General features: G+C 36.7%; 1 pseudogene; it reads left to right on the top strand.

Annotated features, from left to right (window-relative positions):
- The first annotated feature begins 12,393 nt into the window (after positions 1 to 12,393).
- On the top strand, positions 12,394 to 12,684 carry LOC102842924 (annotated as a pseudogene).
- The last annotated feature ends 642 nt before the right edge of the window (positions 12,685 to 13,326 follow it).

The following is a 13,326-nucleotide window of genomic DNA, read 5'->3' on the forward strand; positions in this document are numbered from 1 at the left end:
AGAATGGATAATAAAAGATACAGGGGAAAGCTTTGACCATGAGAAAACTCTAGATAAGAGCAAAACTAGGGAGAGGCCACAGACAGCCACCCAAAGAGCTAAGGAACACAAATAATTAGTCATAGCTATAGGAACCGGATGTACTTCCCCATTCTGTTGTGCTGCCTCTGTCTCATGCACTTCCTTTTCTTAATTAAGAACATCTGACGTAAGCGTATATATAAGAACATCTGACATAAACATGTATATAACCAGACAAGAATGTAACATAGAACAATCAGCATATTGTGTGCAAAAGATTGAGAGTAAAAAGGGCAGCTGGAGAGGAATTCAAGGTGATTCCCGATGAAACCGGCTCCCCTTCCAGCTCTAGGTTATGTCTCTGAATAATTTCAGTGTCTCCAATCAGCGTTGCTGGTCAATTAGGCAGAGTCCTATTGTTCCAAGGTTGAACATACATCACTATTTACTGCTGTCCCATTTAATCCATGCAAACCTGCCTCAGGGTTCCTCTATTTTCCTTGTTCTTCCACCCCCCCCCCCCTTCTTGTGTATTGCCCTTACCAACAACCGAACTATGTGTCTACCTACTACCCTGTGCTGTACCATCCTCTACCTCCAGCTCCCACCCCCACCCCCAGTAACCTACACACAACCCCTCCCCCACTTTTAGTATGGGTATCATTTCTTAAGTTTTAGCAATAATGGTCTTATGCAGTATTTGTCCTTTTGTGACTTACTAATTTCACTCAGCATAATGTCCTCAAGGTTCATCCATATTAATGTGGTGGCTTGCAGCTTCCTTGTTAATCTTCAAGGTAGCATAATATTCCATTGTGTGTGTGTACCAATGTTTGTTTATCCAATCTTCCATTAACGTGCATTTAGACTGTCTCCATCTTTTTACCATTGTGAATAAATAGTGCTGCTATGGACATTGGTGTACATATATCTACTCATGTTATGACTCATATTTCTTGTGAATCTTTTCCAAATAGAGGAATTGCTGAATCAAACAGTATTTCTATTTCCAACTTTCTGAGGAAGTGCCATACTGTTTTCCATAGTGGTTGGACCAATTTGCATTCCCAGCAGCAATGTAGGAGGGTCCCAGTCTCTCCACAAATTTACCAGCATTTATCGTTCTCCACTTTTTTTAACTTCATTGTTATTGCTGGTGTGAGATGATATCTCATTCTTGTTTTGATTTGCATCTCTCTAATGGCTAATGATTGTGAACATTTCTTCATATGTTTGTTGGCTACCCAAATCTCTTCCTTAATGAAATGTCTGTTCATATCCTGTGCTCATTTTTTAATTGGGTTGTCTTTTTCTTGTAGAGGTGTTGCAGTTTCCTATAGATTTTAGTTTTCTTGTCTTCAATGACTTTTATGAAATGACTTTTTGATTTTGAATGAAATGACTTTAATGACTTTTGCTTTCTTCCTTTATGATGTTTTTGTTGTCATCCCATAACTCTTCTGGTCTGCAGTCTTTATCTGTTCTTGAGTTGATCTCTAAATTCAGGTGGAATGTGTACAAGGTCATATTTTGATTCTTTTGGACTTGTTTTACTTTTCATCAGCTTTATTCTGAACTTGCATAAGAGCAATTGATGGTCTATTCCACAGTCTGTCCCTGGCCTTGTTTTCACTGATGATATGGAGCTTTTCCACAGATGTTGTTGTTGTTGTTAAGTGCTGTCAAGCCAATTCCAACCCATAGTAACCCCGTATAGGGTTTCTGAAGAGCAGCTTGAAACACTTACTTTGTGGTTCAAAGTGACTTTGCAGTACAATGTGTTAACCCACAGCACCACACCAGTACTCCTCCACATATGTAGTCAGTGTAATATTTGGATATTGCATCTGATGAGGTCTGTTTGTATAGTCATTTTTTATGTTGTTTAAAGGAAGGTATTTGCAATTCAGTATTGATTCAAATATCCTCACCACTGGACCAATAAACAATGTACATATATATGAAGAAATGACTGAAGTTGTCAAAATCTTCATTTTGCTCAGATCAACCATCAACGCTCATGGAGGCAGCAGTAAAGAAATCAAATGATGTGTTGCATTAGGATATGTGCTGCACAAGATGTCAGTCTGAGAACTAAGGTGTGCCTGACCCAAGCCATGGTATTTTCAGTAACCTCATATGCATGTGAAAGTTGAACAGTGATTAAGGAAGATTGTAGAAGAATTGATGCATTTGTTTTATGATGTTGGAGGAGAATATTAAAAGTACCATGGACTGTCAGAAGAACAAGCAAATCTGTGTTGGGAGAAGTACGGCCAGAGTACTCCTTGGAAGCCAAGATGACCAAACTTCATCTCTCATAATTCAGACAAATTGTTAGAAGGGACAAGTCACTGGAGGAGGATATCATGTTTGGTGAAGTAGAGGGTCAGAAAAAAAGAAGACCCCCAACAAGATGGCTTGGCACAGTGACGGCAGTGATGGGCTCAGGCATAGCAATGATTTTGATATTGGCCCAGGACCAGGCAGTGCTTCATTATGTTGGGCATAGGGTCGTTACTGACTCGATGGCACCTAACAACAGCAACTAACAACAACAGCATAGTAAATCATGGGATTGTCAGATTCCAACTGGCAAATACCAGTCCATTTCAGCTCACTAATGCCTAAGTTATCTATGTTTATGCATTCCATTTCATTTTTGGCAATTTTCAATTTTCCTAGATTCATACTGCGTGCATTCCATGTTCTGATCATTAATCGATATTTACAGCTGTTTCTCTTCACTTTAAATAGTGTCCTTTCAGCACATGAAGGTCCTGAAGATTTTACTCCTTTCACCTTATCACAGTCAACTCTCCTTTCAGGAGAAAGCTCTTCCCCAGTCAGTCATTTATCTTTTTTTTTTTTTTGCTTTCCAACCTGAAGGCCTCATCTTTTGGCATTATGTCTGACAATATTCTGGTGCTCTTCATCTTGCTTCATTATTCAATATTCTGATGTTCCACTGCTAATCATAAGGTTTTTTGTAACTAAACATTTGGATATAGTCCTTTTCTCTTTTCTAGTCTGTCTTCATCTGGAAACCCAACTAAAACTTGTCCATTGAGGGTGACACTGCTGGTATTTAAAATACCCGTGGCGTAGCTTCTAGAATTACAATAACTTGCAAGCCACCACAGTATGACAAACTGGCAGATGATTGATGGTCTACTCACTACTAGACTTGAAAACTAATCACCGAAGTCTCACAGTACATCTAGATCAAATGGCATATCATAACACATGTTCTATGCCCTTGTTTAGTAAGTAGCAATTGGGCTCTTATTGTTCTTAGGTGCCATCAAGTTGGTACCAACCCATAGTGACGTTATGTACAGCAGAATGAAACATTGCCCAATCCTGGGCCAACCTCACTATTGTTGACATGCTTGAGTCCATCAATGCTGCCACTTGGCCAATCCATATCGTTGGGGGTCTTCCTCTATTTCTCTTACCCTCCATCTTACCAAATGTGATATCCTTCTCCAGTGACTGGTCCTTCCTGACAATAGGTCCAAAGTATGAGAGACAAAGTTTGGCCATCTTGGCCTCCAGGGAGCACTCTGGCTGCACTTCTTCCAAAATGGATTGATTGGTTCTTTTGGCAGCCCATGGCACTTTCAATATTTTCCTCCAACACCATAACTCAAAAGCATAAATTATTCTTAAAAGCTTGCAAATGGTCATATTAGATACAACTACTGGTCTCTTTCCACCCAAAACAATCAGAGTAAAGAAAACCAAAAACTCAAGAAGTAATTAGTCCAAAGCCTCATTAGCCCGAGACTGGACCTAGATCATACCTGTTACCACTAAGGACCACAATGATCAAGGACATAACCAAATATCCTTTTAGAGTGGAGGAAAAATGTAGAATAAAACTCAAATTCATATAAAAGATCAGACTTACTTGTCTGATAGACTGAAGGGACCCCCCAATACTACTGTTCTATGTCACCCTTCTAGCACAGGCTATCTTTCAATTAAATAATAGGCTGGTCTATAGAGTAAGCAATAATACCCATGAGAAATGTATTCCTTAGAACAATCAACTATAGAACCAAAGGACAACATCTGTCCCCAAAGATAAGACGGCAGGAAGGAACAGGGAAACTGAATGAATAGAAATGGGAAACCAAGAGTGGATGTGAGAAGAGTGCTGATACATTGCAGAGATTGAAAACAATGCCACTGAGAAAAATTGTGTATGAATTATTTAATGGAAAAATAATTTTCTGTGTAAAGTTTTACTAAAGCACAAGAAAATGTTTCAAAAAAAAGAAAAAGACTGGGTGAGTAGATGGTAGCCTCAAATTTATAAAATATATAAAAGACTTAAAAAATCCATATGGGTGATAAGTAAAATTTAGCTATTAAAGGAAGTCTTACCATGGTGATTAGTGCTTGAATCACCTTAGAAGAAGAAACTGGGCATCAATTGATCTCTTTTGGAATTGGCTCAGGAGTTTTCATCCAAGACTGTGAATTCATTTATCCCAATCTGACCTCCTCCTGAGTAGCATGTCTACTCCGTATATACTGAATCAGAATTAACTTTTTAACAAGATACCCAATTGGTTCTTATAAAAAATGGAACATTAGATTGTACTTTTTAAAAAGATCCCAGGTAAATCTTGTCAAAATGTAGATTCTGATTTCATTGTATTTGGAGTGGAAATACAAATTCTCAGTAGGTGGTCAACTGAATGAACTAATTTAAAGACCTGTTTATATACTCTAAAGACATCTCCCTCAGGAAAACTGCTTTTGATAGTAAAATCTTCAGATGGCTGAATGAAATCCACCCATACTGTGAAAAGTAATCTGCTTTAATTAATACTAATTGATTTAAATATTAATCACATATAAATACTTGATGGAACCATCTAGATTAACAAGTGTTTGATGAAAAAACCCAAACCCCAGTGAAGCTGACACACAAAATTAACCATCATATCATTCAATTGACTCATTTAAAGTGTACATTTGAATGTTTTTAGTATACTTAACAGGAGTCCTGGTGTGGCACTGTTGAATAAGCATTAGACTGCTAATCACAAGGTTGGTGGTTCAAAACCACCAGCCACTCCTTGGAAACCCTATACAGTGTCAATATAAGTCAGATCCAATTTGACCACATTTAAAGACTACAATACTTACAGAGTTGTGCAACCATCAACACAATCTAATTTGCAAAACTCTAAAAAGCCCATATTCATTAGAACCAATTGACGTGAGAAGGTATTATTTGGAATATGGAGCTCGGTAAGCATTACTAACATCCACAGAAGAAATCAAAATGATATATTAATAAATCTCTAAAATCTTATCAGAATAAGAATGGGAATGATAAGGATACAAAAACAAGTACAGAAAAAAGAAAGAAATTAGTTAAGTCCATGACTCTAATTTCTAGACAACAGATACTTGTACACATAAAGTGAATGAGTTTTACAATCATATCCACTCCTTAAGATGTATGAAGAATTAATTATAGCAATACACAGTTGTTTATGGAATACAATCATATATATATTGAATGTCCACAGGCTTAAGAAAATAATATTTTTGTCAGTTTTATTAGATTTCAAAATGATAAATTTAATATTAAAAACATAAAATAATCCTACATATTTTTCTTTATGAAATCTATATGGATTTCCATGTATTATAGTTCCTATTAGTAATTGTAATCTTAAAAGGAATTTGTAGTAGTAACTTTTCACTAAGGCATCATTTCATACAGTATATCTGATCTGCCCTTCTTAGTGTTCTTTTCATTCAGATCCCTATCTATATAATTATTTTTGAGAATTTGCTCTTGAGAATGTTGGTTATTCAAGAGGACTTACTAAAAGTGACTGAAAATCTCTATGAGGTCAGAATCACTTAATCATTTAAGCAATTAATGTAAGCATTTCATACATAAAGCAAAACAGAAAGATTTCATAGTATGGTTTTAGTATTAACTTCCACAAGCTTGTCACTAAGGCTTTGATGAAAACATATAGCTCTTTATGCCATTCCTACTCAGATTTCAATATTCTTAAATCTTTCAGCTCTGTATTGTCTACTGGCCTCTTCTAAGTCTCAGGAGGCTCATATCCCATTCTGTCTTCATAGAATGGTTATTTCTTTATGTCAATGCATTTACAATTAGTTACAGATACATTTGTTTCTAGTCTAGATTTTATTTACAAAAATATTGATTTTCTCTAGCTATGCAAAGTCCTGTGTACTGCTACAATATATGAAAATGCTAGAATTAAAGAAAATAGGTACTGTTTCAAAATAGACTCTGAAAAAGGCTTGCTATAGTTGTTTATTATGAAGGAAAGTGTATGTTTCTTTTATGAAGGTTTTTTGTTTTTGTTTTTTTGCTATTTGGGGTAGGTGAGTAGGAATAAGGAATAAGGGGTAGGGTTGGGACTATAGCTAGGTCTTGGGTAGGCTTGAGGCTTAATTTATTATTAGGGCTATAATTAGGACTAGAGTTAGTGTTGGGGTGAGGTTTGGACTAAGGTTAGGAGTAAGTCTTGGTCTAGTTTTTTAGGTTACAATTAGGTTTATTTGTTTAAATTTTTTTCTTGAAATCTATGTGATTTCCTCTTTATTTGGAAGATCTATAATTGAATAATTCTCTATATACTTTTGGTTTGTTGTTGTTGCAACTGTAACTCTGGTTCTCTAGTTGCAGTATTACAGATCTGTTTTACTTTGCATACTTCTACATCTGGGTTTAGTCTAGGTTGTATTACCACGTATGTTAGTCTCAGGGTTGTACTAAACTTCCTTTAGTATTTTTTGTAAGGTTGGTCTGGTTTTTACAAATTTTTTTAGTTTCTGTTTGTCGGACAATAACCTAATTTCTCCATCTTATTTGATAGGCAGTTGTGTTGGATATGTGATTCTTGGTTAGCCAGTTGGTTAATTCAGAGTTTTATATATGCCATTTAATTGTCTTCTTACCTACAAGTCTCTACTGAGAAATCAGAGATTAGTCTTATTATTTCTCATCTGTAGGTAACTTTTCTTTTTTCCTGAGCTGATTTCAGGATTTTTTTCTTGGCTTTGGTTTTGAAAATTTTGATTATAATATGTCTTGGTGTTTTCCTTTTGGGGTCTGTCCTGTTTGGAGTTTGCTCAACTTGTTTAATGTCTATCTTTTCATTTGTCATGATTTTAGGAAAGTTTTCATCCAACAACTGTTGGACAATATTCTTCATGAGTTTTTTGTTTGTTTGTTTATTCTGTTCTGAAATTCCTACGACACATAGGTTAATCCTTTTGATAGTGTCCCACATAAATCGTAGGCTGTCTTTAGATTGTTTTATTCTTTTTTCTGATTATTTTTTCTAATAGATGGTTATTGAAAGAGTTTTTACAGCAGATTAGATATAATATCTCACTTGATTTCTTGACTGCTGCTTCCATAGTCATTGATTGTGGATCCAAGTAAAATGAAATCCTTCACAACTTCAATTGTTTCTCCATTTATCATGATGTTGTATACTGGTCCAGTTGTGAGGATTTCTTGTTTGTGTGTTTATGTTGAGGTGTAACTGTATTGAATAATGTAGTCTTTGATCTTTAGTTGCAAGTCAAACCTTAGGAGCCACATTTAGAATGGCATTATTCAAAAAGAGAACTTTGCTGTTTAAGGGCTAATATTTTGCAAAGATTAAACTGTTTTAATTTTTATTACCCTTATTAAATAAAGGTTGCTTATTTAAAATGAATCTCCTATTCCTGAGATCAGTCCTAAAGATCTGTCACCTCAGAAATAAGAAGAGGTAAAAGTGTACTGTCTTTTTCAAGATAATTGGTTGAAGCCTCACTGAAGGCTTCAACTCAAGATGAGTTGTTAAATAAATTGAAAGTCCAGCATTAAGAGTTCCTCTATGGTGTTCCCACAACATTTTAGACACAAATATGCTGCCTTAAAATAGAAGATCCTTTCAGAGAAGAAGTAAGGTTGTTTACTCTGGAAAAGGAAAAAGGAGGAAGTGATAGGTCTTTTAATTTTCTATAATATAGGTTCCAACTGGGGATATATGCACTACATGAGGTGGAAAAACTCAAAGGGCAGGTTTGTGGGATTAAATGGTGGAGTAGGTAGGTATGCTGAGAGACTCTATGCAACCAAGTCACGCTCGACCAAATGAAACAGATACAGATAGTGATTATGGAAACCTGAACTTCAGAAGAAAAGATAGAGAGGTAAATTGAGTACTGACTTGGAGAGGGAGCTGAGCAGGAATGACAAGAGAGAAGGGAGACTGATGAGTTATCAGCCTGCATGGTGGAGTGTGGTCATCTTGAGCTTTTGTGGGTGACTATCAATTGACACAGCAGACTAGAGACACAGGACGCACACTAGAGGATAGTGGCAAGGTAGGTATGGTTCTCTTTTGTTCTCCACCCTTCTGGTGTCCAGGGACATGGCCAGACCCCACCCTCACCCATTTGATAGCCAGTGGAAACCAGTCCTGTGGAGCCTCTGCTCTGCCTAGAATTGGCTGCCTGGTGTACTACTATACATCTAGAGGCTTATGAATTTTACTTCATTGGATATTTTATTGCTATTGTCAGCATTCAACAGACCCACCCTGAACTACATTTCACAAACAGTGAACAAAGAACTGTATATACATTTCTAGTCTCTTCCATACACACCCAGCATATAACCATCAAGTAAATATAAATACAATACCACAATGTCTCAGAGACAATAGACAATTTTGATTTGTATGAAGAAACAAGACACAGTGGTTCAAACAAGTGACCAAAATACAGAGTCAGAAAATATAATACCAGAAATTATCTTAGAACTGTCTGATGAGGAATTCAAAAGAATTATATTTACATATCTTCAGTGGATTGAGAGAATTATTCAGAAAGCTGCAGATAGAAAGCAAGGAGAATATACAAAAAAAACTTTATAAGAACTAATGAAGGATTACAAGAACAAACGGACGCTGTCAAGGCTGATGTCATTTAAGAGGAGAACAACAGGCGCAGGGTGAGAGGAAGGGGGCTGAATAAAAATTGGGCAGTTAGCCAATCAAAGACCAACAACAAATCCATTGGCAAAATAAGGGGGAATGGCAAAAAGCGTAAAAATACAGGCACGACTTGTGGCTTGTGCAGTGAAGGGATGCATCTGTCGCACCCCTAGGGGAAGGACATCTGAAACCAGAAAAAGAATGACCATACTTAATTCTCAAACCCAAGCCTCTACCACAACTCTCCTCACTCTTCAGGTAGACCCACCCCCACTCTTCGGGAACGTTCTATGCTATAATAAACAGTGCTTTGCTGAAGACCTTGGTCCGCTGATCTTTGTCTTGATTCCCAAGGAGATAGGACTTGCTAATCCTGTCCGTTTCCAACATCAAACTAGGTCTCAAGACCAGGGCATGTGAACTGGACAGAAACCATATAGAAGCAGCAAAAGAAAATCCAGAAGATTAGCACTAAGATTTCTGAAATAAATAATACATTGAAGGGACAGAGAAGTAGAACTGAATCAATGGAAAGGCAAATGAACTTGAAGACAAATCTCTTGACATTTCCTGCTAGAGGAACAATCAGAAAAATAACCCTCCACCCGCCCAAAATCTGAAGTAAGCTTAAGAATTATAATAAAAATTATAACTTAATTAGGGAATTAAGTTATTCCATCAAGAGAAATAACTTTATGTGTGATTGGAATTCCAAATCAGGGAGAGACAATAACAAATAAGAAAATTGTCAAGGAGTTGTTGAAGGAAAATTTCCCTAACATTATAGAAGATGCCTTTAAGAAGCTGAATGAACTCCTAACAGGATAGACCCCCAAAAGGAAATAACAAAGATACATTTTAATCAAACTCCCTAAAACAGAAGATAAGGAAAGAATTCAAAGAGCAGTTCGGGAAAAACAAAGTTACGTACAAATACCTAATAAGACTAAGTTTTGATTTCGTAGACGAAACCATGTAGGCAAGCAGACAATTGTACAATATAAATAAAACTCTGAAACAACAACAACAACAACAAAATTGTCAACCAAGAATCATATATTCAGAAAAACTGTCCCTCAAATATAATGGTGAAATTGGTATAGTGTCAGATAAGCAGAATTTAAAAGAATTTATAAAAATCACACCAACGTTATAAAACCTATTAAAGGAAGGTCTTGGGACAGAGAACCACCAACAGCAGAGAGCAACCTGAAATTAATACATGTGGCACTATCACCCAGGACTTCACTCAGATATAGAAGTATCCAAAATTTAAAATCCTAACACTGAATAAATAAAAACAATGGAAAAATTGCAGCCTCATGAGACCTTTGAAACATTATCCTGTTGGTTTGTTTGGATTTTTTTTTTTTGGTACCTGTCTTTTTTTTTTTAGGGGGGTGGAGAGTCTCTGGGTGGCACAAAAAAACTTCAAAGGACAAAAGGATTTTAATATTCCCTTGGATACCTAGAAGGAGATGGATTTAGATATCTGTTATGCTTAATGTGATATAGAAAAGAGAAACAAATGTTAAGATGAACGACAACATGAAATGTTTCACATGAGGTTAGCGCTTCTTTACTACCTGGCTAAGCAATTCCTGTATATGACCTCAATACAAGAGGCCTACACAGACAGCAAAGAGGCCAAGCTGCAGCCCCAGATCTGTAAGACAGCCACACTTTCCAAGATTAAGACCCTACTGAAGAAACATGGTGATGGTGGTGGTTATGTGCCGTGGAGTCGGTTCTGACTCATAGAGACCCTGTACAGGGTTTCCGAGGCTGTAAATCTTTACAGGAGCAGAAAGCCTCGTCTTTCTCCCATGGAACAGCTGGTAGTTTCGAACTGCTGACCTTGAGGTTCGCAGCCCGATTCATAACCACTACACTACCAGAGGTCTTAAAAAGGCCACTGGCTCCTCACCGGGATTCTATACATAAAAAGCTACATTGTGATGGAACACTTTGCTCAGAGGCCTTCACTGGCTACCGTATTTTAAATTGTATGCTCTATTCACCTACACCCATTTCATTTCCAACAAGGATGCACTGTGCAAGCTGGGCATTTGCCAGCTAAAAGAAAGGCTGGGAAATTTAGCCTGGCTGACTCACAAGGTTGAGGAGAAAAAAAAAAAGAAGAAGAACTCAAGACCTGCTGAGGTTTTGTTCAGGATCCAAAGAGCTGTATGCATCCTAGTCTTTCAGTAAAAGTGAAATAACCATCCGCCAGCTATCATAAGCAATGAAGCCCAGGATTAAGAATTTTAGTACAGATGTACAACTGCCCAACAAAAGGAATAGTAAATTGCCTATGAAGGAAGATACAATTAAACTCTCAAATTATTTCTAATTTTTTCCATATGCAATCTGGCATTCAATCCAGAATAACTATGCATTTATGAAGGTAAAACTTGACAGAAAATAAGAGATGAAAATAGAGAATAAAAGCAAATTTCCTATAAGCCCTTTCCCTATCATCTTTACTTGCTTTATTCCTCATATCATCTTCTAATATACTACATAATTACATGTTTATTTTGCTTGTGATCTGTATCATTTACTAGAATGTAAGCTTACTTAAGCTATGCATTTGTTGTTGTTGTTGTTAAGTGCTGTCGAGTCGATTCTGACCCATAACAATCCTGTATAGGGTTTCCAAGGAGCAGCTGGTGAGCTTGAGCCACATTTTCTTCAGTGTTTTGTTGCCAGAACTTAATAAGGTATATTACTTTAAAAAGTAGGTGTTCAATAAATTTTATTGAATGAGTGAATGGTCAAGTTAATTTACAAACAGAATAATTTCTATGGCATTTCAAAGATAGGAGCTACTACTTCAGCCTCATTGATCAAAGACAATTATTTAAAGAATATAATCATCTCTATAATAAACTTTATGAAGGCTATTGAAGAAAGGTACGAATATCTGATAGATTAAAAGGAGAAGGAAACAGAAAAGGAGAAGGAGGAAGAAGAGAAGAAGAAAAAGCAAATAAATAAAATTTGTGTCACAAGAAGAGTAAATTTGGTTGTTTCTATTATGTTAGTGGAGACTCCTGATATGGCACTGTAGATAAGCACTGGACTGCTAGCACAAGGTTGGCAGTTCAAACCCATCAGTCATCTTCTCAGAAACCCTGCAGGATTGTTATGAGTTAGAATAGACTCGATAGCACTTAACAACAGCAACAAGATGTTAGTATAAGAGAAAATTTTTAAATAGGTGATACAGATCAGGAAAAATTAGAGGGTAGAAGAGGAAAATCTTGAATTCCAAGTAATTATAACATTTTATATAAAATCGTGAATATCATTACAATAATACATTTCAGGACAGCGACGTGGAGCTATCCAATCGGTCGAGATGGCAGAGGTAGAAGAAAGCCTGAAGCGGCTGCAGAGCCAGAAGGACGTGCAGGAGATCATCATGGTGAACACGGAAGGCATTCCCATCAACAGCACCATGGGCAACTCCACTACCACACAGTCCACGAACCTCTTGCACAACTTCATCTTGAAGGCACGCAGCATCGTGCGAGAAATTGACACCCAGAATGACCTCACCTTCCTTCGAATTCGCTCAAAGAAAAATGAAATTATGGTTGCACCACATAAAGACTATTTCCTGATTGTGATTCAGAATGCAACTGAATAAGCCGCTCTCTTGGCTCATCTCCCTGTGTTATTGCTTAATGTAATGCTCCCCAAGAATAGTTAATCATGCCAACTCACCCCAAGTGGAAATCACCTAAGAGCCTACTTTCAGTAACCTAGTGACCAAGGTTGAGCTAGTGCCCCACCCACCCCATCAAAGGAGTTCCCGACCAGGGGTCTTCTCCCTCCATGAAGTCCTTCCCTGATCACTTTCAGGGGCTGGAGCAAGAGTTTGTGTGGGCCCGCGCCCAGCTTACTCCAGACCTTCAGTTCACTTGTCACCCTTGGGAAAGGCTGCTTTTCTGTAACTGTTAAACAACCAGAATGCTTATTTAAAAAAATAAAATACAATAAAATAATTTATTTCAGAAATAATCAGAAAAGAATAGGAAAAACCAAATAATGTAGGAAATAACATTAGAATTTCTATACATTTTAATGAGCTTAGATGAATCAAGTCCACAATGTTATATTATTTTTTAATCAAGAAGAAAATTAAAGTGCATAGAAGAGTTTGTGAGAGTGATGAATTATGGAATGTGATATACTCAGAATCAAATAAACCCATATTGAAGTTGGTTTCAGTTCTTTACTTAAGGGAAAATTTGAAGAATTAGATTCAAAAAAAGTGAAGATCAAAGAA

Source organism: Chrysochloris asiatica, unplaced genomic scaffold, assembly GCF_000296735.1.
Source record: "Chrysochloris asiatica unplaced genomic scaffold, ChrAsi1.0 scaffold00010, whole genome shotgun sequence".
Lineage (NCBI taxonomy): Eukaryota > Metazoa > Chordata > Mammalia > Afrosoricida > Chrysochloridae > Chrysochloris > Chrysochloris asiatica.